We start from the raw sequence: 27,698 nt of genomic DNA on the forward strand, positions 1-27,698 counted from the left end.
GTCTCCCCCCATGCCCACTACAAATGCCTTCTTGCCAAAATTTCCTCCCATTTACACCATATTTTATGTGCAGCTATTTTAAGGTTTTCTACCTAAAAGACGATGAGCTCCTTGAAGGCACCTGGCACATAGGAGGTGCTTAATGAACGGTTAGGGGCAGCTAGGCGGCAAAGTGTATAGAGTACTGGGTCTGGAGTCAGGAAGACCCATGTTCCTGAGTTCAAATATGGCCTCAGACACTAGCTGTGTGACCCTGGCCAAGTCATTTAACCCATTTGCCTCAGTTTCCTCATCTGTAAAATGCAATGGAGAAGGAAATGGCAAACCACTCCAGTATCTTTGTGAAGGAAATCTCAAATGGGGTCACAGAGAATCAGACCCAACTGAAACAAGTCATTTGTCCTGTTTTTTGCCTTAGTTTCCTCTCTATAGAATAGAGATAGCAGCCCCTCCCACACAGGGTTATTGTGAGGCTCAAATGAGATAATTCATGAAAAGCCTTTTGCAAACCTTAAAATGCAAGATGAATGTTAGTTGCTGATGTGGGGATTACTGTCATTGCTGTCACTGTCTCACCACCAGCTGTGAATCTGCTGCTGATCCTGGAGTCTGATAAAATCCAACACTCAGTCCACAAACGTTTAGTAAGCACCTACTATGTGCAAGGCACTCCACTAAGTGCTGGGCACGCAGTGACAAAAAAGAAACCGTTCCTCTCCCCAAGGAGCTGAAATTCTCCAGGGGGAGATAACGTGGATATAATCCAAGGTAAATTAGAGGAGAGGGAAGGGCGCTAACACTGGAGCCGGGAGGCAGTTAGAGGTTTGTAGGAGAATCAGCTGGAAGAGACCAGAGAGGTCATCACGTCCAACCCTCTCATCTTAAACGGGAGGAAACTGAGGCCCAGAAGAGTTAGGTGACTTGTCCTTCCAAAGGTTCCTGTAGAACAAGGCTTCTTCATCTTCACCTTTGGGGGTCTGGCAAAGTCTAAGGAACACTTTTCTCAACGTTTTTAAATGTTTCAAATAAAGTACATACGATTGTAAAGAAAACATATTACATTGAAATACAATTTTCAAAATATAAAAAAGTCCACTGACCTTAGATTAGAAACTTTTCAAGAATGCTTTCAATGGAATGAAATACTTTCACTACCCACTTTTCAGTTTTTGCAGAGACTATTGATCATACCCAACCATGCTATATAAATGTGTGTTGTTATAATTACAGTATATTAACTTATTCTTTGTTTACTTTTTAATTTATGGAATAAAACAACCATTTCCATAACATAGTATAATACAAAAGATGATTGCACATGAAACCACAAATCTATTATGCACAACTTACTATGCCTTTGAAATATATAATAAAGTTATCACATAAATTTCTTGTTTTTCCTCCCTCCCCCTGTCCTAGAGATGCCTATCATTAGACACAAATAGGTATGTAAATGTAAAATCATTTTACACATCTATTTATTAGTTCTAGTTATGAATGCAGACAGCATCTTTCTTCATATGTTCTTTATAGTTAATTTGGGTATTTATAATAACCAAAATAACTTATTCGCTCAAAGTCATTCTGAAAACAATAGCACCTTAAAGTCAGGAACAACTGGTTTCAAATTCTGTCTCAGACACTTGGTAGCAATGCTACCCTAGGCAAGTAACTTAAGGACTCTTTGTCTCACTTTCTTATCTATAAAATGAAGGGACTAGACTCATTGGTCTCTAAGATCCTTTCCAGCTATTAAATATATGTGTGTGTGATCCTATAAAGCAAAGGAATATACAAGATTCACTGAAAAAGGGAACAGAAGAAATAACTCTGATAATTTGCTGATTATCCATATTGAGCAAACCATGAAGCAGAGATGTGTGCTTGACAAAGGCATGTCCCCTTGTCGTGGAGGTTACCCAACGCAGAATCCAAGGAGAAGAAGGATTCCTTATGCAGTAAGCCCTTTCAGAAGGTTTTGATCAGGGATGGCATTATGCTGACCTAATCAAGCCTGAGAACACTGCAAAGCCTTCCAAGTGAAATCCATAATTAAGCAAAAGATTTTGGTCTAACTGTTCAAATGGGACAAACTAAGTGGATGAAGAATGTGTATTGTTCAAACTACGCTATGCAGTTAGATAAACAAACTGTAGGGTTCCTCTATCAAGAGATGTACCTTGCAAAAACCCTGCAGATGACAATGACCATGGCCCAAAATTTAACTGAAGGAAGATGTGGAACTGGGTTGTCTTTTTTAATGTAGTGTTTTGAATGACATGATGCCCTAGAGTATGTTTCACATCTATTTAAATTCTACATCTTGAGCCATAAAGACATCATCCATGCTACCCAGAACATGACCCCCACTCCTTACTTTCCAATCCTCCTCCCTAGTAATCAAATCAATATTCCCATTGCTTTCGAAAAGGAGATTACAACCAATTACCCAATAGCTGCACTTACCATGCCTGTGATTCTATATACCCGAACTCCCTTCCTTAGCCACATTTCCTTGTGTGTTTTGTCTCTCCTTGGAAGCTCCTTGAGGGCAGGGATCATTTCACTTTCCTTGTTGTATTCTCAGAACCTAACCCAGGCGCTGGTATATAGTAAACACTTAATTACTGCTTCATGTATTCACTCACTCACATGGTGAGATAAGGAACTATCAATGAGTAGTTAATGTGTAGAACTCAATCCTAATGTACCCAGGACACCACACTGACTGCTAGCAGTTGTCAACTCTATTTTACGAAAGAGAAAATTGAGGCTTCTTCACATAATCTGTTCCATTTTGCATTATAGTTAGGGGTGTGTGTGTGTGTGTGTTACTCCCCACTAAATATGAGCTTCTTTGAGTCAGTCAGGCAATAAGCATTTATTAAGATTCTATGTGTTGTGTACTGTACCAAGAAAGGCAAAAGACAGCCCCTGCCCTCATGGAGCTCACAGTCTAATGGGACAGACAACATGATAATAACTGTGGGCAAAACATATGTTTTCAGAGGAAATAGGAAATTATCAGCTGAGGGAAGGCACTAGATTTAAGGAGGATGGGGAGAGGCTTTTTGTAGAACTTACAGGAATCCCGAGAAATCAGAAGCCAGAGAGGAGGAAAGTGAGAGATGGAGTTTTTGGCATGGAGGAAACCCTGAAGTCAAGAGCCCTCTCTCTTGGTTATATTTGTATACCATTTAGCACTCAGGATTGCACCTTCCACAGAGCAGACATTTCAGGTTTGTTAAATGAATGAATGAATTCCTTCAGAATCACCTTTTAGAAAGATTAGTGACATCTTAGAGAGTATTTAGAGGAAGGTAGCCAGGCTGACCAGGGGATTGGAGATGATGCCATTCAAGATTTTATTAAAGGACATCAGAATGATTACCCTAAAGAAGAAAATGACTTAAAGAGGCATGGTAGAAATGCAAATTAAATTGGCTAATGTGACAGAAAAGGAAAATGATAAATGTTGGAAGGGATATGGGAAAAGTGGGACATTAATGCACCGTTGATGGAATTGTGGACTGGTCCAATCATTCTGGAGAGCAATTTGGAACTATGCCCAAAGGGTTATAAAACTGTACATACCCTTTGAACCAACAATATCACTACTTAGACTATATCCCAAAAAGACTTTTTAAAAGGAAAAGGACTGATATGCACAAAAATATTTGTAGCAGTTCTTTTTGTGATAGCAAAGAACTAGACATTGAAGGGAATGGATGGACAAGCTGTGGCATACAGTTGTGATGGAATACTGTTGTGCTATAAGACATGACAAGCTGGATGGTTTCACAATAACCTGAGAAGTCTTATATGAACTGATAAAGTTAACTGAGAAGAGCCAAGAGATTATTGTACACAGTAACAGCAATATTGTGCAACGATCAACTGTGAATGGCAGCTATTCCCAGCAATACAACCATCCAAGGCAATTCCAAAGAACTTATGAAAAATTCCATCTACTTCCAGAGAAAGAACTGATGGAACCTGAATGCAGATCAAAGCATTTTTTTTTTGCTTTCTTTATTTTTCTTGGTTTTTTGTGTGTTCTCTTTTGCAATATGGCTAGTATGAAAATGTTTTGAATGACTGCACATGGACAATTTATATTAAAGTGCTTGCCTTTTTAATGGGGGGGAGGGAGAGACTTTGGAACTCATTTTTTTTAAATGAATGTTTTTTTTAAATACATGGTAATTGTCTTCAGGTATTTGAAGGATTGTCATAGGAAAGAGATAATACTATTCTGTCTTTACTTAAGAGGATGAGAGCAATGTAAGTTAGAGAAAGGAAGATTTCAGAAGAAAGCAAAGTAAAGCTGCCAAATAACTAAGCATATTTTAAAAATGAAATGAGTTGCATCAAGAAATAGTGGGGTTCTCCATCAGTGAAGATCAACCAATAAGCATTTATAAAGCTCCTACTAGGTGTTAGAAACACAAAAATTCAGTCTACTCTCAAGGAGCTTATAAGTCCACTTTTAGCAGATGTTTTCAAGGATATTCTTGTTCAGGTAAGGACTAGCTGGCATCGGAAGTACCTTTCAGCTCTGAGATTCCTGGAAAAGTCATAGATAAGTGAAAAGCTGTATTTCAATTCCCTGAATTTTTACTGCAGTGAAGATACTCAAATATACATATAGATATCTACATATGTACACATATATATCTTGCTTGCATATAAATGTATATTATTATACATATATAAACACATATATGTAATTTTACTGCAGTAAGGATATATATGTGTACATACATATGTATGTGTATGTGTGTATGTGTGTATCCTCCTCATTGCAAACACTGTTCTCTTTGGATACCAGAGCACTGGAATCCCGTTACAGGGGATAAGGTCACGAAACACTCCATTGTTCAGCCTGGCTATCATAAACAAGAGGAGGGAAAAACCGGAGCAATGGGTATGAGTTTCGGAGTAGGAAATTTATACTTGGTAAAGTGAGAGGAGTGGGAGGAAAGGGAGGGGAAACACTTTTCCAAAAGTAAAACAGGCTGTCTCGGGGGCTAGCAAATTGCTTGTCACTGGAGGTCTTCAGAAGGCTGAATGACCACTTGTCAAGGACATCATCGAAGGCTCTCTAGTAGGAATGGTTTGGGCCAGATCATTTCTGAGGTCTCTTCAGTTTCTAAGAGTCTGTGAGTGAATGACATCTTTTAGGCTGTGAGATCTCCTACAACCATATTCCTTTGGAGGTCAGCCTTATTGCCCCACAGAGTTATATCTTATCAGAGCTCTCGGGACACAAACGTTGCTAACCACAAGGAACCATACCAAACAAAGGATGATCCTCTCCACGTATCTGAGCCTGATATTGATCAGTGAGTGACTGGAGGTCCTTAAGCAGAGGCCGAGTGACCACTTGTGAGACCCATAGTAATCGGGATTTCTTTTTGGCTCTGGGTTGCCCCAGACAGCCAATGAGTTTCCTCATGACTCTAAAAGCCAGGGACTTTGGAATATCTGCCCTCAAACTCAATCTCAGGAATCCTCAAATCCTACCAGGATTCAAAGCCTACCCAAGAAATGACTTAGATGGGATAGAGGTGTGACCCTGGCTAACCTCTCCCAGACTTGGTTTCCTCTTTTGTAAAATTGGGATAATAATAGCCCCTCCCTCACAAGGTTATTGTGAGATTCAAAGGAGATAATATATAGAAAGGACTTTGAAAAATCTAATTGCTCTTTCAGTGTTGGCTATGTATTTGAGGCTTGATTGGAAGCCATAAAGCAAAGGTTGAATGATCACTTGTAAGATCCACTGTAATGGGTATTTCATCTTAGATATTTAAGTATTTGCTATTGTTTATAATTGTTGTTTATTTATTGCTGTTATGAATTTAGGGAGTGGACTGAGTTAACGAGTAAAGTCAACAAAAATCTATTATGTGTTGGGCACTGTGGGCACAAAGAAAGGCAAAAGACAGCCCCCTCTCTCAAGGAATTCACTGTCTAGTGGGAGATATGATATGCAAACAAGCATGGACCCATGAAATAAAGACAGGATAAACTGGAGATAATCATAGAGGGAAAGCCCTGGCACTAAAGAGTCCAGGTATTTTTTAATGTAGTGAAAAGACCACAGCATCCCAGACGATCGAAGTCAGCCAGAAGCCCAGGCATGGATCCTAGCTCAGCCACTTGATAGCGTGTGACCCTGGAGAAGCCACCTCCCAGTCAGCAGACATGGAAAGAGCTGGGCTTGACCTCCTCATGTCCTTTCCAGCTTTAACAGAGTCCACGATTCCAGCTCTATTAGGAAGAAATGTCAGAGCTCCTCTCCTCTGCAGCTGTTCTTAGCTCTCAACCAACTGGCTCCAGGTTCCATCACCCTGACTGGGTTGTCATCAGCCCAGGATCCTTGGTATCCCATTGCTACCATGTGCCTAAGTGGCCTCTAGGCAAGCCATTTTGGAAGCTCAGCAGCAGCACTTCATCAGTGCTATGGTAGAGGGAGGGAGGGGAAGAGGAGTAGTTCAGGGAAGGTACCAGAGGTGGACAGGGCCGCCTTTCCCCATGCCCTTCACGTAGAGCATCAGCAACACGCCAGGAGTTACCCCACACTCCCTTCTCTTGGCAGTGGCTATGTTTATTGCTGTAACTCTTGGAGAAAGACACAACTGGCTCTCCCAGTCTGCTGACAATCCCTGGCTCCAAAAAGCAGCCCGGAACATAGGACTGGCCGAGTCTCCTCACCTCTCTGAACCCCAGGCTCTTTATCTGTCAAATGAGGTTGAGAATGAATTCACTAGCCCACGAGTAATTGTGAAGATTTGCCCTTAGAAACTCAGGATACTGAATCAAGGGGTGCGCTAGAAGCTGGGGAGAGCCAATTGTTAAATGTTCACATGAGCATTTATATCTTGGATATGGACCTTAGCAAAGGCGACAAAGCAAGAATTAATTTACGATTTGTTGATGGTCTGGCCTTAAGAAAGCAGTGAAAAAAGCGTTAATAATGAAGAGTAAACTTTAAAGGGCATCATGCTGACATCTAGTTTTTTCGGAGAGTTTGTTGTAAATATTTACCAGCACATCCTTACCTCAGAGGCCAGTCATTTAGGTCAAAACCCACATTTTACAGAGGAGGAAACTGAGGTCCACAGAAATTAAATGACTGAGAACCATAGAATTCAATTTGGAAGGGACCTCGGAGGCTATCTAGTCTAACATCCTCATTTTACAAAGGAGTAAACTGAGACCCAGCAATATTAAAATATTTTTATATCACAGGTTTAGAATTGTAAAGGATCCAGATGCCTTCTAGTCCAAATCCTTCATTTTCAGACAATGAAATGAAGCCCATGGAAACGAAATGGCTTGTCTAAAGGACTTGAACCCAAATCATTTGGCTCCAAAGTCAAATTGAAAGGAGCCATAAGTACAAGCTGTTGTTACTGTTATTCTCATCATTGTAACCCAGACCATGATTCTGCCTTTGTTGAGGCACCAAGAGATGTTCTAGATGAGGCCTGGAATAAAAGACAGTGCTCTAACAAATAGGCTTTGAAAGTTGAGCGCTTGGGTGTGATGACTGGACCAGTTTTTTTTTTTTTTCTCACTGTATAACCAACCCTGGACAGCTCCCATGACCCATCTCTAACCATGGCAGGCAGGAATACATGATAACTAAGCTCCCTTCTAGCTCTGCCTATTGTGATCTTGCTGACATAAATCTCATATGGCAAAAGGTATTCCAAAAACATTCCATTGTTTCTTAACAACTTGTCATGGATTTCTTTGCCAAGAACTTATCTAAACTTTTCGGAAGGTGATGCATGGTGGTTTACATTGCATATATCTTGCATGTACACAGTTATTTGTATGTGGTCTTCTGCATTAGAAGGTGAGCTCTGCTGGCAGTGGTGGTGCATGCAGAAGTCCCTGCTGCTAGAGAGACTGAGACTGAGTAGTGGCTTGAGGTAGGAGTTCTGAGCTTCAGGAAGGCTAAAGTACATTTGGGGTCTGCACAATGTACAGCAGCAATGTGTAGAGCTTCAGGGGTGGGGGGAATGCCCAGATTTCCTAAGGAAGGGAAAACTGACCAAGATCAAAACAAATGCAGCAAGATGAAGCTTTGTGCCAATCAGTATTGGGATGGGACCGAGGGGCCACTGTACTTTCAACCTGCGTGAGGTAGGGAGAGTCAAACGCAGAAAAAAAAAGAAATGAGAAATAAAAAGTAAGGAAGGAAAGAAGGAAGGAAGGAAGGAAGGAAGAAAGAAAGGAAGGGAGGGAGGAAGGGAGGGAGGGGAGAGGGGGGGGGGGGGGAGGGGGGGGAGGGGGGGGGGAGGGAGGAAGGAACGAAGGAATGAAGGAAAGGAGCTCCTTGAGGGTCAGGCCAAGTTTTTGCTCCAACCAGTAACACAATACCTGGCACATTGTAAATGCTTGTTGACTGATTGCCTGGGTCTTGATTTCCAATAATCCAATTCCTTTAAGTTGCAAATAGTAAGTATGGTTAGTAGAGCTTGAACTAGGGAGGAACAAATGGGGCATGAAACCAAGGTACTTAATATTTAGTTGGCTTGCTGCCTTCCTGTGGTAGGGCAGCATTTTTCATCCTCAGTTAGTCGCCCTCTGTTCCCTCACCCAGTCCCAGGCTACCACTGCATCACCAATGTGGCCCTTTCCCAGAGCCTGCCAGGTAAACCAGAGAGACATTTTAAATACAACCTGAGCTTGAGGGAGATGACAGCTGTTCCAGTTTCCCCACTTTCATCTTCTGCTACCCCCCTACCTCTGACATCCTGTCTCTTCTCAGAGGTTTAAAGATCAGGGACCTTAGAAATTCATTACAGGTTCATAGACTAGACTTTCTGTGGGACCAGATGCCCCTTCCCCAGTGTGACTGTGCCTGACCTTAAATGACTCACACAAAGGCCATCCTGATGTCTTCTCACATCCCTGATAATCTTTCCCTGACCAGTCCACCCCAGTAGGAGCTTTGGGATAGTCCTGGGTTTCTAACCACGCCTTCACTTATCTATACTATGGAGGAGAATCCCAGACTCTAGACTCATGTCTTGAGTTCTCTTCCCAAGGTTTCATCTCCCTTTCCTTCCTCCACACTTACCTGAGGCACCAGAATTCTTAGGCATGGCTCTGATGGCCACATACATCATCTCATTGTCAAAAGCAGCAAGCTCATATGTCCTGAAAGCACATGAAGCTCTCATATTACTACTCTTCCCTAGGACTCTGTCCTTGCCTCCCTCATGGTCCTTTGTCTTTTCTCCACATCTCTGCCAAATTCCTCATGTCTCCTAACTGGGCTGACAATTCCAGGCGCCTTCTCCATGGGGCCATAGGCTTGGATAATAGACAGTCTTAAAAGACATCTAGCCCCACCCCTTCCTTTTACAGAAGAGCCTGAGGCCCAGAAATGCTAAGCGACTTGCAGGATCACACAGGTAATAGGAGAGCCAGAATGGAACCCAGGTCCTTTGACTTAAAACTTCCATTGAGACCTTTTTTTGATGTTGCCATTTACATTTTGCCTTTATTCCCAATTCTGTTCTTTAGGTTTTTTCCTCTGTCATCTCATTGACCACTTAACCTTTCTTTGCCACCAAGTAATAATAAAGCTAGAAACTAAAGATGAATGGTCAATTTGCATCAGTAGAAAGTTTCCACGCTGGGAGTTCCCCAAAATCACAAGCTTCCACAAGATAATCAGAGCCTTAAGGACCATGATCAGGCTTTATTGTTATAGTTCCTACAATGAAGGAAGAGGAGTTGCTGCAAAATAGATGAAGACCTAGCTTTTGAGGAAGGTCAGGAAGACCTGAGTTCAAATCTCACCTCTGACATACACTGGCTATTGACCCAGGACAAGTCACTTAACCTCTCAATTTTCTAGGTAACTTTTTAATGCTAACAATAAGTTACCAGGAAGGGACTGACCAAAACAGATGGAAGGAGTTTCCTCATGCCATTTCTATGGGAAAAATATTCACCCTATGGGAAAGTAGCTAATGATCATGAGAGGTAAACATTAGAAAAATACACTCCATTCCTCAGGTAAGAAAGTTAATCACTTGTTATACCAGCATCATTTTTGTAAAATCAATCTTATAAAGTTTTGACAAATCTTAAAACATTCCATAGATGTTAGCTGTTATTATTTTTCTATGTTATTTATCTATATGTTTTCTTTATTATGTTTGTATGTTATTTGATTGTTTCGTTGTTATTGTTAGGAGTGGGTGGACTTCACAGGGGATGATGAGGTGCCCTCTGTCATGGCAAAAGTCGTACATCTCCCAAACCATGCTGGACCTTGGTCTGTCCTCCCAAGTTCTGCACATTCCTCAGAATACAGACTCCATCCCCTCCAAGCATGAAAACTATGTGAAACAGATTCTCTGACCCAGTCCCAGGTTTGTGTATCAACTGGGGCCTAAGGGACAGAAGGGTTTCATTGGCACCTGGGCCTGCAGGCCTGCATGCAAATATTAGTTCTTCCTACCTGGGTGCCTTTCATCTCCCAGGTTTACTTTGGTACATTCTGATAAGACCCCTCCAACTACTAGCAGAAGCACAGGGTTCCCATTTCACATATGTGTATGATCAAAGCTTTCCCTGGTGGCCCTGGGGTCAATGACCTGACCCTGTCCTGAGCATGTGGTTTCAGAGAATTGCAGGGTTTTACAGTGGGAAGGGTCATCAGTGCATCTAATACAGCCTGACCCTAAATGAGAATCTCCTCTTTACCAGACATCAGACCCTGGATACCAAACAAGTGGTTGTTTGGAGAGTTTCAGCGAGGAGGGAGCTCTCTGAAGCAGTCCATTCCCCTTCTGGACAGCTCTATTGAAGAGGAAGTTTTTCATAACATTAAGGCTAAATTTGCATCTTTGTAATTTCCCCCCATCATTCCTACCTCAAAGCTCTAAGGCCATGAATGGAGGCTAGTTGGGGATGGCAGTAAGGTCCATTGGAAAGAGCCCATTGGATTGGGAATCCTTACCTCTATGACCTTGGCCAATTGGCTCAAAATTCTAGGCCAAAGCTGCCTCACTCACAAAAAGACAGGGTTGAACTAGATAACATCTAAGGTCCCTAAGGTTCTATGACTCCCCTCCCCCCCTCTTTAAGTTCTCTTTCTCCATGCTAAACATTTCAGTTGCTTCAATAGATTCTAATATGGCTTGGATTCTAGACCCTTCATCATCATCATTACCGTCATCACCATCATAGCTAGCACTTTGCAGCCTTTTTCTCATCTGACCTTCACAACTTCATGAGGAAAGTCTCCATTTTGCAGGTGACAAAATCAAGGCAGGTTAAGGATTTTGTCCCTGTCACGTCCACTCTGGCCTACTGCCTTCCTTGTGGTGTCCTCCTCCAGACTTTCTTCAATTTATCAAACGTGCATACCTCTCTAAGACCCTTACCCTGTGACACTGTGTGGGCCAGCTTCAGTGATGGTGCCTCAGCCTTCTTCTACTAGACCATAAGCCCTTTGAAGGCAAGGGCCATGTCTTATACCCCATAATAATTATGTTTGTATGACTTTCCGCTCCTGGCAGAGCACACTGTGCTAACTAAGGACTTTACACTTGTTCATTGAATTGACTTGAGTATATCTACTTACTTCCATGTTTTAATCAATGAAGATTCTTCACATCCATTAAAACATTCCATATTCCAATCTATGATGATTTTCTACATCTTGATAGAAATTGCTATAGCTGCAAATTGTCATGACCCAAGTAGAGGGGCCAACCTTGTGGGTCAGCCTCTCTGACTTTTGCTCAGCTGGTCCTTAGACAACAGAGGATCTGTCTCCTGGCCCCTATCTGAAACCCCTCCAGCTTGGCTAGACCTGATAGAACTTGAATTCTTCTGTCAAAGCCCTGAAGGGTCCAAAGTCACCTCCATGTGAGAATCTGAGGCATCAGAGGAAAGTTTTAGAGGAGGATCATAGACTTAGAGCGAGGAGGTGATTTAGGGATCATCATGTCTAACCTTCTAATTTGATAGGTGGGGAAACTGAGGAATACAGAAACATGACTTATAAAAGTATAAAGACATGGGGAAGAAAGTTGGTATTTGAGACTGTATTATCATAAGATGATATATTTAGGGCTATAAGGGACCTTAACTCATCTTGATTTACTGTGCATGCTTAATTCACTATATCTATATGTATGTAAACTATTATATACAGTGTGTTATATACAGTATATATTATATGTGTATGTAAACTATTGTGTACAGTATATATATGTATATATACTATTATATACAGCATGCATATCTGTGTGTGTGTGTGTATATGTGCATAGAGTAAGTGGGGAATGCAGTATGGTGCAATGAAAACAACCCAAGGAACTAGGTTCACCCCCCATGACCTTCTGCCACTTGCTGTCTCTATGACCTTGGGTCTCAGTTTCCTCACTTGTAAACTAGCAGTGTCTGGGGGACTTTAGATGACCTCCGAGGTTCCCTCCAGATCTCCAATTATGGTTTAAAAATGATTGTGATTTAATTGTGACTCTTACATCCTATGCCCAGGAGATACATTTATGTCTTCTGTAGCTGATCAGACACATTTTTAACAGGGAAATACCTCGGTTCTAACCTGGAGGTGGCTTTGTGGAATCCTAGATTTTACAAAGAGGAAGTCTGCAGCACCCAAGCAGTCACACGGCCAGTCAGATGCAGCCAGGACTAGAACCCGAGTCTTCTGACTTTGAGTCTGGTGCTCCCTTCATTGCTCCACTCTGTAAAGGCATTTTGACACACCAAAAGCTGAACATGTTTGGGCAGAGTGTGGGATGATACTTGGAGTCAAGTGACCAGTCTGTGAATCCTAACTCTGCCATTTCCCAGCTACATGACCTCTTTATTGAGAAATCCAAAGACCTTTCCTCCCATGTCATTCTTCCCTGATCTCTGAAAGGTGCCAAACTCTGCAGACAAGGTTTCCTCCGGATGCTTTCTCTTCCTTGGGTTTCCATAACCCATAACTCTTTACTGGTTCTCTTCCCACCTCTAGCTGCTCCTTTGTGAGACAGATCATCATACATGCTTTTTCTCCATAGCATGTATGTCCTCCAGGCTTCTTTCCTAAGCCCTCTTCTCTCTTCTGTCTGTAATTTCCCATATACTTCACCAGCTCCCTGTAGCAGCAAGCACCCCAAGCGTGTCCTCAGGGTTTGCTGCCCATACAGGTTCTTGGATCTGCTTTGATAAAGGAAAGCAACTCAAAATGGGTTAACAAGCTTACTTTAATCAGTCAGACATATATCGTTTACCTTGTTCAGGGGGAAAAGGTCAGCACCCCAAACTTCAAAATATACAGACAGAATTATCAAGACATTAACAGATCAAGTAGACAGCTTTCCAAACTGTCCAACCATTACATCCATACCCAGTCAACATCTGGGTTTCCACATCTGGGTTTTTCAAAGCCGGGGGACTCTCAACAATGGCTTCCCAGAATTCAGATCAAATCACAGAACACTTCTCAAAGTGAGTCCCAAAACAAAGCTACATATCAGGGCTTATATAGCCTTCTCCTGGCTCAGAGAATGTAACAACCTTATTGACTCACTGGCCAATGAAGAAGTATCTACTGAAAAACAAGCCTCCCTCCCCAGGCTTCAGGTGCATTTTAGCCTAGGGGCAGGGAAGATCTTCCAAATTTGCATTCCCATTACACTCCCATGGATTCCAAGGACATCTTTATGGTGATGATTGCCAGATCTCTATGTCCAGGACCCAGGCTCTCTCCAGAACTCCAATTCTGTGTCTCCACTTGCCTCCAGGACAGCCCTACCTGGAGGTCCCATGGGCATCTCAGAGTGATCCAAACTTAACTCACTATCATATAAGTAAACCCACCCCTTCTGCAAAATTCCCTTTTGGTGTTGAGAATATCATTGCCAACCTCCCAGTCATTCAGGTTCACTCCATTTTCACTCACACTTCCCAACATCTGATCATTTCCCAAGTTTTATTAAGTCTGCCTCTCACATCCTTCCTCTTTTCTCAATTCAAATAGTCATTACTCTTTTGAGTTTTTGTAACCTTTTCCCTAGAAAAGGGTTTCTGAACCTGAGGTCCATGAACCCCCACACCCATGGAAAGATTTCAAGGGGTCATTGAACTTGGATGGAAAAAAATATATTCTTATTTTCTCTAAACTCTAACTGAAACCCAGCATTTTCTTCAATTATTTAAAAGCATTTTTATGAGAAGGTGTCCAGAGGCTTCACTAGGCTGCCAAACAAGTCCTCAAGACAAAAATAAAGATTAAGAATGCTTGCCCTAGACACTTGCGGATCATTCTAATTGGTCACTCTCCACCTGATCTCTTCCCTCCCCAATCCATCCACCATACAACAAATCCACAGGAATGTATCAATCTCCTACTATGTACCAGGTGCTGTACAGAGCGCTGGGGAGATGCAAACAAAGGCAAAAACAATATCTCCCCTCAAGGAGCTTACAGTCTAATGGGGGAGACTTGGAAGACCTCCTTATTCCTAGGCTAGCACGGTTTTCCTAAGTCTACATAATTGTGGTAAATTGAGGATTCATTATATTTCAATTTCAGGGAAGAGACCATTTCCTGATATACTCATGGGAAATTCAGCCTGGCATCATGGAGAGAGCGTGTGATCTGAAGTCAGAGGATCAGGGTCTGAATTCTATTTCTCCCCAGCCATCCCTCTGCAGCGTTGGGTGCACTACTCTACTTCCTGGGGCTCAGTGTCCCCTTCTGTAAAGTAGGAGGTTGGATTAGATGGTGTATGAGGTCCCTTCCCACTCTTGCGGCATGATCTGGTAACAATAAGTGGTTTCATGTTCCTCAGCTTCAGTTTGTTCATATGTAAAATGAGGGGATTGGAGTCCATGGCCTTTGACACGTCTTCCAGCTTCTGGCTTCAGTTTCTTCATTTGTCACTAGAGTGAAGGGTTGGGCCACAAAGGTCTGTGAGGCTCCTCCCAGCCCCAGATCCATGATGCTAAGATACTGACCCTTCCCCTTTCTGGGCCTCAGTTTACTCTGTGTGAATTGTGAGTGTAGCATACCCTACATGCCCTGTGTGGCCCAAAGATCTCTCCAATATCACTCAGCTGTGACATAGGGTTAACACAGGCGTATTTCTCCACCGAGTTGCTCTGTGGCCTGTTCTTGTAGCCTCTTGGCACTTAGAAGACTCTCATTCCTCCAGCATCTTTCATTTTTTTGACCCTCCCAATCCCACTGAGTTATCCTCCCCTCTCCTCAATCCCTTCGGCACTTTGGCACCAGCAGCCAAGTATCAAGAACACTCCACCCACGTGTCTCCATAATTCCTGGTACTTTCTGGGGATCTGCTTCTGTCTCTTCCCTTAGGCACTTGAGACCCCAAAAGGGCAGCGCTAAGGGGCATCCAAGGTCCCTTCCAACTATGAATTCAATTCACCCCAAGATGAGAACTTACCTCCCAGCTTTTCTGCCTCCTTCCTCACTCTCACCCCACTCCTTCCTTCATGTTGGGATTGAGGGATGCCCATTCCCCTTCTTTTCTCTGTAACCTTGGCATCCTCCTTGAGTCCTCTCAGAAACCTCCCTCCACCCAGAAAGGAACCGTATTCCAAAACAACCCTCCAGACAGCATGAGCTCATCCTGACCTTGGCCTGTGCATGCGCTCAGACATACTCTCAAAGGTAGACCAGAGTCACATCTGGAAACTCCAGTCAAGTTTGGGCCTTGTGATGCCTGGCTTGCCATTATACAAGAGAAGAATTTGAGCAGGGTGAATATCCCAAAGGCAGTCTGACCTAGTTTGGGGCAAAGCTACAGACTTAAAGAATCGACCAAATATACAGTAGTGACTCAAGCAGGGCCCCGAGGTCCAAATACCAAAGCCCTAACTCTCAGGCTAAAGTCTGACTGAAAGGCATTGATTTTCAGACTTTCTGAGGATGAGAATTATGCTTTATAGACAATTTTAAAGTTGGAAGGGAGCTTAGGGGACATCTAAACTCCACTAGGCAGTTAAGTCACCTAGTAAATAGGGCCCTGGGCCTGGAGTCAGAAAGACCTGAGTTCAAATCTGACCTTAAACACTTACTGTCTCTAACAATATCACCAACCTCTCAAGGTTATTGTGAGGATCAGCTAAGACACTATTGTAAAAACCCTTAGGGCAGTATTTGTCACATAGTAGGACAGATACTTAATGTCCCCTTCCCTTCCCCCTTCTCTCCAACACCTAATACAAGAGCCCTAATAAAATATCTTTGATAAGCTAACTGGAAAGCTTTTGATGGATTTTCGTTTTTTCTTTCTGGTCCCTGAGGGATTCCTAATTAGAATGTAAGCTCCTTGAGGGTAGGAATTGTTGATTTTTTTTTCACTTATACTTATATTCCCACTTCTTAGTTCTAGCATTTTGTCTGACACATTAAGAATTTAATTAACATCTATTTCTTTATCTCACTACTGATCTCTAGAATTAAACCTTCTCCATTATCTCCATTTCTGTCTCTATTTATAAGCTCTATCCATCCATTTACCTACCTATCAATCTATCATCTGTCTATCCATCTATCATCTATCTGTCTGTCTGTCTGTCTATCTAATTATCTATCTGTCTGTCTGCCTATCTAATTATCTATCTATCTACCTATCTATGTTCACCACCAGTCCTGGAGGTGATGAAGAAGAGGTGATAAGGTGAAGGAAATGATGCAAAGAAAGGTTTTAAACCATTTATCCAAGTATACAGCAGTGACTCAAGCCGGGCCCCGCAGTCCAAATACCAAAGCCCTAATTCTTGAGCTAATATCTCACTGAAAGGCATTTGTTTCCAGACTTTCTGAAGATGAGAAGTATGCTTTATAGACAAACATGCCAAGCAGTGAGCTAAGCATAGATCATGGAATGTAAAATCTGGAAAAAAGACTGTTAGAATGTAGAATATTAGAGATGGGAAAGACCTGAGAAGACAGAATGTTGGACCTAAAAGGAACCTTAGAATATTAGAATGTCAGAGCTGGAAGAAACCTGAGAATGTAGAATGTCAGAAGTGAAAGGAGCTTAGAGTAAAGAATGTCATTTCTTGGGATAGATAGATCTTTAAGCATAGATGGCCATAGCTGGGTGGGATATTAGAACACAAAATGTCACAGCTGCAAAGGACCTCAGCACAAAATGTCAGAACACGGACTACAGGATGTTAAAGTAAGAAGGGACCTTTTAAAAAATCTCCTCCTCTCATATCTTGATTGCACAAGTGAAAAAATGATGGGCCCAAAAGATGAAAATCGTTAGTTTGCTGGGCTTTAACAAGACTCTAATCCTCATCTAGGCCAACCCATAGGTGTTATAAGTGAGGAAAGTGAGGCCCAGGGAGAGGATGTTGCTTCCCTGAGGTCATGTGGTGCTAATTGTAGCCAGGGCTCCAACCCAAGCCTCCTGATTCTTCAGCCAGTTCTCTTTACACTATCCTACAGCCCCTGGTTCCACCATCTCCTTCACTCCTTTGCTGCTTGACTCCCCTCTATCCCATTTCCAATACTTGGGTTAAACACCTGACTCCAAGGTTAAGCGGGCAGCAGACAGAGAAATTAGAAGAGGGAAAGGAGGTATGATGTACGTTGTGGCAAAGAGAAGATGTGCACAAAGGTTTTCTACATACAGTTGTGGGTAGCAGGTGACATACTTTGCTTAGAGAAAACACCAGCCAAAACATCAGATAAGCAAGACAAAGAAAACTGTGGTAATAGAAATCTAGGAGGCACTATAACATAGTGGAAAGGGCACAAGATTGAGAGTAAGAAATTCTAGGTTCCCAACCTTCAAGTGTCACTAGTTCACCATGTGACCTTCAGCAACTGACTTCCCATCTTTGGGCCCCCATTTCCTTATCTGTAAAATGAGGGTGTTGGGCAGAATGACTCCTAAAGTCCCTTCTATAATTTTAGGAAATCTCTCATCTGAAAAAGATCTTGGGTTTTAAGTAGACTTCAAGCCTAATATAAAACAGCCTGAGAATAAGGAAATTAAAAAAAAAAAGGTCAATGCCATCTTGGGCTGCATGAAGAGAGGCATTGTTTCCAGGAATAAGGAGGCAATGGTTCCTTCTGGATTCTTTCCTGATCATACATCTGAAGTACCATGGTCAATCTGGGTGCCTCAGTTTTGAAAAGGCATTGATAAGCAATAAGGCAATTTGGATGGCAAAGAGCCTCAAGGAGCAGTGAAAGGAAGTTGGGATATTGATAGGAGAAGAGAAGACTGAAGGCACACGTGAGACTAGAGTATTTGAAGAGAGATTGTTCTCGCTATGTCCTGCCTCAAGGAGAGACTCGGAAGAAATCAGGGGAGGTTACAAATAAGTAGATTTGGGCTTGATGTCAGGCAAAATGTCCTAATGTTGTTATTGCTGGATCGTTTCAGTCCAACTCTTCATGACCCTATTTGGGGTTTTCTTGGCAAAGATACTAGAGCAGTTTGCCATTTACTTCTCCAGCTCATTTTACAGATAAGGAAACTGAGGCAAACAGGGCTAAGTGACTTGCCCAGGATCACACAGTTGGGAAATGTCTAAGGCCGGATTTGATCTTGGGTCTTCCTGACTCCTGACCCAGCACTCTATCCACTGTACCACCTAGTTGCCCCAAATACTAGTAATATTAATTAAATATTAATATTAGAACCACTCCAAAGTGACAGGGGCTTCCTCTGTGCACTCTTCCCCTTTGGAGGTCTTTGAATGACGGATGGAAGACCATACACTGATATGTTGGTAGCAGTAAGGACCCTTCTCATTCTGTGTTTCTCTGAATCTATGAAGCCTTTCTGCCTTCCCGAACATTCCAAGTCCAATTTGCTAAGCAAATAAAATGGAGTTTCATTGTTTTGTTTATTGAGTTTAGATCAAGCTCAATGCACTCCATATTTGCATAGTCAGAATCTTCTTTTAAAATAACCTTGACTTCCAGTTGGTTTGTTATGGCCACCAAATTATTTTTCGAAATGAGTCAGCTAGGACCTAAGCTTCTTCTTTTTAGGTTCTCAGACCTCTGCAAGTTTGGTGCCACCCTGGCTGTGGAATCAGAGGATATCAGTGTGAATCCTGACCCTGAGTCTGAGTAAGATCTATGACTTCTTTGGCCTCAGTTTCTTCCTCTGTAAATGAGGTGTTTGGACCAGATGACTCACACCACTAGATTCAATGATCTGTTATGACCCTTCTTCTCAACATAACATCCAAATAGCATTGCTACCAATGTATCCCCAGCTTCCCAACACCATGAACCACACTTGCTGTTCAGTCATTTTTCAGTCGTGTCCAACTCTTCATGATCCCACTTGAGGTTTTCTTGGCAGAAATACAGAGTGGTTTGGTGTTTCCTTCTCCAGATCATTTTACAGATAAGGAAACTGAGGCAAACAGGATTAAGTGACTTGCCCAGGGTCACACAGTAAGAAGTTTCCAAGTCTTCCTAACTCCAGGCCAGTTGCTCCATCCAGTGGGCCACCTAGTTGACCATAAAGGAGAACCCCTGTTCAAATTCTCCCTGTGCTACTCACAAGCAATGTGGCTTGAGTCTTCCCATCTCAGAGACTCGGTTTCTTAACCTTTGAAAGAAAATGGGGATGGACTAAATGACCTTTCAGCTCTATATCCTATGACTCTATAAAGAATTTTATGTTTTTAAGTCAAATTGTATTTTGTTTTCAGATCCACATTTTTTCACTTTTAACCTCCTACCCCCTCCATTGAGAAACCAAGAAAAACAAAATCCAGTGCAAACATGTACAGTCAAGGAAAACAAATTCCTACATAAGCCACATCCACAAAAATAGCAGCAACGACAGCAACAATAATGTTTTCTTGATACACACTCTGAGTCTCTCGCCTCTCAGTCTAGAGGTGGGCGCTATGGTTCATCACGTGTGCTCTGAGGTTGTGCTCAATCCTTGGGATGATTAGAGATCCAAAGTCTTTCAGACTGGTCCATCTTTCCTAGGCTGCTGCTATTGTATTCACTGTTCTCTTTGCTTCTGCTCCCTTCCCTCTCCATCGGTTCATTCAAGTCTTCCCAAGGCACGAAAGTAGTTTAAAGAAGCATCTTGATAACTAGCCAATATAGGCTCAATGTCTTGAGGCATCCTGAATGTGTTAATAGTGTAGGTAACCCTGGATCTAATGATTCAGAACCCACCTTAGATGCAGAGTCAGACTCATAGATGTATCTCTGTCCCGTGAAATAGCAGCCCCACCAGCAGCCAGGCATAGGAGCAGAGTTTTAGAACTCATAGACCTGAGAAGCCAAGTCTTAACTCCTCATTTTACAGATGAGGAGACTGAGGCACATAGATGTCCAGTGACTTGGCCAGAGTCACACAGCTGGCAAATATCAGAGGCAGGATATGACCCCCAAGTCTTCCTGACTCCAAGCCCAGCACCCTATCCACTATTCAAAGCTGCCTCTTCACTTCTATGGACACAAGGGATGTGGTAAGGCTCCGGTGACAACTTCTGCTGATAACTTGTTATGATGGATTAGGGGTGAGAAAGTAACAGCAGGAGCTCTGGGAACTGCATTGGGAGAGGGGCTTGGCCTGTCTGTCCATCCTGGCCATAACTATGATCCAAGGCAGGGGATGAGGCAGTGAAATACTGGAATGGGCTCCCTCTTTTCACCAGATCAACACAGAATGGTGGAATCATTGTGAATCTGATCATTTGGGAGAGACTTCCTTGTCCTTCAATGACATCAAGGTGGTGGGTGCCCGCTCCAGCCCCTCTACAGGCAGCAGAGCATAGCCCGACTGCTTAAAGGTCCCTCCTCATTGGTCAGTCTGCCCATCACACTAAACTCGAAGCCAGAAAAGCTCAGATTCTGTGCCAAATTCCAATATGTAAAGGCTGTGTGACCTTGGAAAAGTCACTAAATCAGCCTAAGTCTCACTTTCCGGATCTAAAAAATTGGCATAAAAATAATCGTATTCATCCTTCACAGATTCATTGTGAGATTAATTTCATCCAAAATCTGTATCTCACATCTCTCACAGAAATTTCATTCCCTTAGAGGGGAAGCAGGACAAAGACATATATCAGATCAAGAATGATGGGGACAAAAGAGAATTGAATGAATAATTATTTTTTCTTTAAAAAAACAATCTCTTAAGCTCTTGTACTATGCTGAGCTCAGTGGATCCAGACACTAAAGCAAAGGCAGCTTCTGCCCATTGAGGTGAGAACACAAATGGGAGGGGTGGCCAGAGGGAAGCATTTTAGACCTGAGAGTTACAGGAATGATATTTGAAGCCACAGGAGAGTAAATTGGCATGTCCCATCCAGGAGCAATGGCAGAGACAGTTGGACTGTGATTCCAGAATTGGGGCTGGAGTAAGAAAGCAGAATTGGAGAAAAGTTTATTCAAAATATGCCAAAGTGGTTGGCAAGGCCATCCAGGAAATAATCAAAATAAGAGCTAAAGTGAAGCATAGCTAGGGGTTTCTGAAATAGTGAATCAGAAGAAGAAGTCTCCAATTTGGACAGTAGGACCCCAGCTCAGAAGTACCAGAGATGGAGGGATTCAAGCCTCCAGGACTTGATTTCAAGGACAGGTAGAAAGGGGCTGATGAGGAGGTAACTAGGGTATAGAAGAGGTCCAGACAAAGAGAGCTAGGGGGACTCAGTGAAAGCTTCACCAGAACATTACACCGGCACCGAGTCTCCAGAGAAGAGAGGGATTCTGGGAATGGATGATATGATAGCTTTTCGTCCCAGCTCAGGGTGAGCAACTTGGGTTGAAGATCGCCTGCTGAGTATAGAGAAGAGCTGGTCTGGTTTGGTTTAGAAGGAGTGTATGTAAAAAGGGGAATAATGTGAAATAAGTCTGGAAACATAAGGGGAGAGAGAAGTTGGAATGCAGACAGAGGAATATGTGTGTGTAAATGAATATGCATGTGTTTATGTATATGTGTGTATATGTGCATGCATGTGTTTATAAACATCACATGTGTATATGTGTGTGATATTTATTATCATAGAACTATTTCATCTTCTTGAGAGAGGAAAAGTGATTTCAGACCTGCACATTAAGTAGGTATCACTCGAATGGGGAGAGTTGAGGCAGGAAGATGAGTCAGATGCCTGTTGTAACAGTCCAGGTGAGAGGGAAGAAGGCCCTGGACTGGGGTGTTCATTGTGTGAGCAGATGGCCAATGTATGAGATATGACAGAGGCCGAATCTAGATGACTGTGGAACGGAGTGATGGGGAGAGCCGGAGGTGAGAGCCGCATCTCCCAGAGTACATGTGCATTTGAACATTCTATGTGTGTGGGTACATATATTACATGTTCACATGTACATGCATCTACATGTCCATGTATTTACACGCACGTGTGCATTCGTGTGTATAGTATATGTTATATATTTGCAAGTCACAATTGATTATGAAATTCACTATAAATCTGTGTTTTGTGTATGTGTTACATCTATCATATATTTGTATGGTGTAAATCAGGAGATCTTCAGCCACTTTGGCTTCCGGACCGCTTTAGCAGTCGGGTGAAGCCTGGGGAGCCCTTCTCACAACATGTCTAAAAGCATAGTATGAAAAACACAGGATTACAAAGGAAACTGTATATAAATATAAATTGTATATAAATACAATTATCAATTTTTTAAAAATTTGAGTTCCCCAGGTTCAAAACAAATGATGTGTCTGTCATTTTTTCTCTTTGTTGCTGTGTCTCTGTTTCTGTCTGCCTTGTCTCTGTGCATGTATCTTATCCTGTCTGCCTCTCTGTCTCTATCTCTGACTGTTAACTTCTGTCTCTCTGCCCCCACCCCAACTCCACCCCCGCGGTATTTTTCCTCTGTGGCCAAAGGAGAAGGTGGTGCTCTGACTTGTAAACAACAGCGTCTGCTTTGCTCTGAATCAAGTGTAAATGGTTTACCAGAACGGGCCACCACAGTTCCTGCTTCTCTGCTCCTTTTCTGTAAGTCGTTTGCATGGTTCCCTCCCCATTCTGGTAACTACAGGAAGCCCACGAGCTGGCTGACCGCAGGCCTCCCGTGCTCCCCGCTCTGCTGCTCATTAGAGGGGGCTAGCTCAGCCTGGGGGCTTTCTCTCCTCTCTCCTCTGGCCTTCGAGGGCAGTAAATCAAACCCACCTCCGGCTTTAAGGCCCCTGTGGCACAGATTCCTGACCTCTATCCGAAGGGGGGGCTAGATGAGGGTCCTAAGCACAAGAATTTTCTGGGGAGGTCAGAAAAGCTCTGGGCTGTTCTACTCTTAAACAACCAGGCCATTCAGGACCCAGAGACAGAACAGAAAATATCACAGGGGAAGAATTCCCAAGTTAGAATTCTGATCATGTCATCTCAAACCCTCCCCCCCATTCCTTTCCTCTAGAATCACAGAATCCCCTGAACTAGAAGGGGGGTCCCGGGCAATCTAGTCACATGATCCAGGGGGCATCATGTGCCGTCTGCCACTGACAGAGATATTGGTCTTTGGCACAAATGGTTTTCCGATGCCTGCTGGCAGCACGTGAGGGCTGGTGGTTTCCCTCATTGCATGTGTGGGATAACTAAGACTTGGAGAAATTGGTTAATAAGGTCGCCCCTCTAGAGCTGGAAGCTAGATGTCCAACCCTCATTTTAGAGATGAGGAAACTTTCCCAGAGAGATGGCACGGCCTGCCTACGGTGGCTAGTTAGGACAGTAGCGCAAGAGACACCTCCGCATTGGTCAGGGGGCCTCTTAAGCTCCACCTGCTGCCTGTTGCCCTGCATCTTATGTGGTCACTTAACCACCTGCTTCCTAATCTATAAAATGGCGGAGAAATAATGATCCCTATGCAAATGTCAGCTAGGATGATGCTAATAAGTGATAAAGAGCAGACTGCTTGGTTGCTAAACTGATTTTCCTGAAGTGCAGGGCTGACCCTGCTCACTAACCTCCAATGGCTCCATATTACCCATACAAAGTCCTCTTGTCGTTTAAGACCTTTTACCACTTGGTCCCAATTTATCTTTCCAGGTTTTTCATCCCTTACTCCTCCTCAGGCATGCTGCAGTCCAGTCAAACTGCCTTTCTTGTTTTTCCTCACACGTAATATTCCATTTCCTACCTCCATGCCTTTGCCCAAACTGTACCCCTTGACTAGAATCTATTCTGTCCTTACTCCTACTCCTAAACATTCCCAGCTTCCACCACTCTCTACATCCTCCCAGCTACTTAGTTCCTCCCTCACAAAATTTCCTTTTATTTATTTTGTACGTAGTTTTGTGTGTATACACTGTCTTCCCCGAGAGAATCTAAGCTCTGTGAGGGCAGAGGGCAGACGGCTCTGAGTGTTCTGTTTTCAGACTTTGGATCCCTAGTGTCTAGCACAGTGTGTGGCATAGAGTAGGTAATTAATAAATACTTATTGATGGAAGGTGCTCAATGAATGCTTCTTGAATGGCTGATCCATTGATTTATTTTATAATCCTTGATTGAGTCCATGTAATTCACAATTGATCACATTAAAAGGCAGTGAATTCTTTCTTACCTGGGGCTTTATGCAGCCTCTGAAAGGTCACCTGTTGGTTACAGGTGGAACAGAATTCTGGACATATCTAAGTTAAATCCATTGCCCTTCCCAACTCTTCAGTTCTATGCCCTTTATAACTGTGACTTCCCTGAGGGCAAGAGCTTTTAGTTGATCATGTTTCCCACAGAATCTTATATTTCACAAGGACTTTAGAGGCTGTGGAGTTAAACCATACCTGATTGAGAAGCCCCTTAATGGTATTAATTCAGTTTAATTCAATTAACATTTAAGTGCCTACTACATGCACAGTAGTGTATTAGGGACTTGGTATACAAAGATGAGAAAGAGGCCCAGACTTCAGACTGGAAACTCACTGCCCAGAGACAGCTCATCCCACTTTGGGGAGGATCTCTTTCTGTCAGTCCTTACTCCAGTCCCCCGTGCATCTGCAATCTCACCAATGCATTTCCTCCAATCACGCCATTCACAGCCCAACTACCCAGGGCAATTCTGATCCCTAGTAGGTGCCCAATAAATGCTTTTTCTATTGAACTCGACTCTGTCTGAATCATCCCCACAACTCTCCAGTGCTGATGGCTTCATTCCTCTCCTTTCAGTCTCCCATATGTTCCCCCTGTCCCATAAATAGTCCGTCCCATTTCCAACCATCACAGGAGAGATTTTGGTGAGATTCCTCATTTGTCACCTAGCAACGACCGCCCACCTCCTCGCCTGGCCCTGGCAGGAACCCTAAACCTGCTCACAAAAAGAGTTGAGCACCACCCGACCAAAGTGGTGCTGAAGAACATTTGGTCCTGACTCACTATCCCTGGGAGCTTCAGGAGTCCAGGAAAGTTAGCCTTGTGCCTAAGCAAAGAAGGCGGCTGATCATTTTGTGAGCAACTTAAGAAAGTCCAGAACATGCTTCCTGACTCCCATCCACCACTCTGACCATGCTGTGCTCCAACTCGTCATTAAGGACTCCTTACTGCTGACTTAAAAAATTCCAAACTTTTTGCATGGAGTTCAAATTCCCCCCCAAACCAACACTCACTTAGGTGTAGTGGGTCTAGTCAAAGTCAAAGTGCATCAGAGTTCACCTTCCTGAGATGTGAGAGCATACATTTCAGGCTGAGGGAAAGGAAGGGGGAGATAACTGGTCAATGGAAAGTGATGTTTCTTATTTCCTGATATAGTTGCTATAAAGATTAATGACGAATCCTATCTGACTGTTATTTGGATGTATGAGTAGAAAAGACATGGTCAGAAAACAGTTTTTCTGAAGAAGATAGGGGTTTTCAGTGGGCTGCAATATCAGTCAATGGTGTGATATAAAAGCCAAGAACGTTAAGTCATCTTGGGTTTCATTGAGAGGCATCATTTCCGGGGTGAAGGAGCTGATGGTCTTACTGCACTAGGCTCTGGTCAGACCAGATCTAGAGAACAGGGCTCACTCCTGAGGCTCATCTCAGAAAGATGCAGACAAGGTAAAGAGTTTTCAGAGGAGAACTAGAATGCATGAGTCAGAGCTGGGACTGGGAGAGTGTCAAGTCCATTGACACAGAGTGAAGGAGCTAAAGGTGATAAGAACCGTGAAGAAGGGGGATAAGAAGGACAAATACTTGTTATTACAAGAGCCTACTATGTGCCAGGCCCTGTGCTGAGTAAGCACTTTACAAATATCAGAGCATTTGAGAAGACCTGTCTGGAGGCTCAGCACCCTTGAGAGGGCACCGCAGTGAAGTGCGATGGAACTTGTTCTGCTCGGCCCCAGAACAGAAAATCAGGAGCAGGGAGCAGAAGTTGTAAAAGGGAGAGTTTGAGCTCAATGTTGGGGGGGAGAGGGACCTGCTTTCAAAAAAATGAAGGAAGCTATTAAAAAACTGAAGCAAACTTCCCTTAGAGCTGGTGGGATTCCCCTTACTGGAGACATTCAAGAAAAGGCTGGCTGACACCTTTGTGGGGGGCGTTGTGTTGTACTTGGGGTTCTGCTTTCATTCACGCTCAGGTCCCTTCCCACACTAAAAGTCCACGATTCTGTGAAGTGGCAGATTTCAGTGACTCATGAGGGATTGATCTTCCTATCACTGGAAATGTTCAAACAGAAAATAAATGACCACCAATCTGGGATATTGAGGAAAGAATTCATTCATTGAAGGGGAAATTCAATTAAATTCAAGTGAGTAAATATTTGCTAAGCACGTGCTTTATCCAGAGAAATCACAGACAGGGTCCAAACGTATCTGGAACTGTGCTATGACCCCACCCTCAAGAAGGTTACAGTCTACTAGGAGATCACAACATCTATATATTTACATTAATGCAAAGTAATCAGATTTTCAGGCAGCTAGATGGCACTGTGGATAGAGTGCATAGGACCTGAAATCAAGATGACTCATCTCCCTGATTTCAAATCTGGCCTCAAACACTTACTAACTGTGTGACCCTGGGCAAGTCATTTAACTCCATTTGCCTCAGTTCCTCATATGGAAAATGAACTAGAGAAGGAAACGGCAAATTATTCCAGTATCTCTGCCAAGAAAAGCCCAAATGACTGAAATGACTGAACAACAACTACACATACAAAATTATATACTAGTAACTGAGAGGAGCCAGGAAAGGCCTTAGACAAGATATGGTATCAGAGCTTCAAGGGAAACTCAGCTAAACTTCTATGGGGAATATTTAGAGGGGATGCCTACTTCAAGGGAGACTCCAGCAGAGGACCTCAAAGATCCCTCCAGCTCCAAAGAGTTTGGGTTTCTCTCCAAGGGCCTTTTCTCCACAGTCCAACAGTTCACATTGGAAGAGCCTTAGTATTGGGGATAGCCTCACAGTGGCCCATAGGCAGGTCCCTGGGGTTCCGCACTGGACCATTGCTTCTTAATCCTCTTCATTAAGTAGATGAAAATAAATGTAGGAAATTCCATTCAGTTTCTTTGGAAGCATGGAAATATCTCCATCCATGAAACACCTTTCAATTTCCATGGTCACTTTTAAAGGACACTAACTAACACGATGGTCACCAATTAGTTCGGTGGACAGAAGTACAAGCTGAAAACCTACTTCATAATTAAAAGTTCTCCATTGGCCATTGGCTGTGCTTTCTAAGCTCCTTTCGGTTCTTGGTCAGATGTGACAATGCTGATTCCCAGCATCACAC

This window comes from Petaurus breviceps, unplaced genomic scaffold (genome assembly GCF_028583685.1).
Source record: "Petaurus breviceps papuanus isolate PSGF00001 unplaced genomic scaffold, PetGlider_PUasm1.0 207, whole genome shotgun sequence".
NCBI lineage: Eukaryota > Metazoa > Chordata > Mammalia > Diprotodontia > Petauridae > Petaurus > Petaurus breviceps.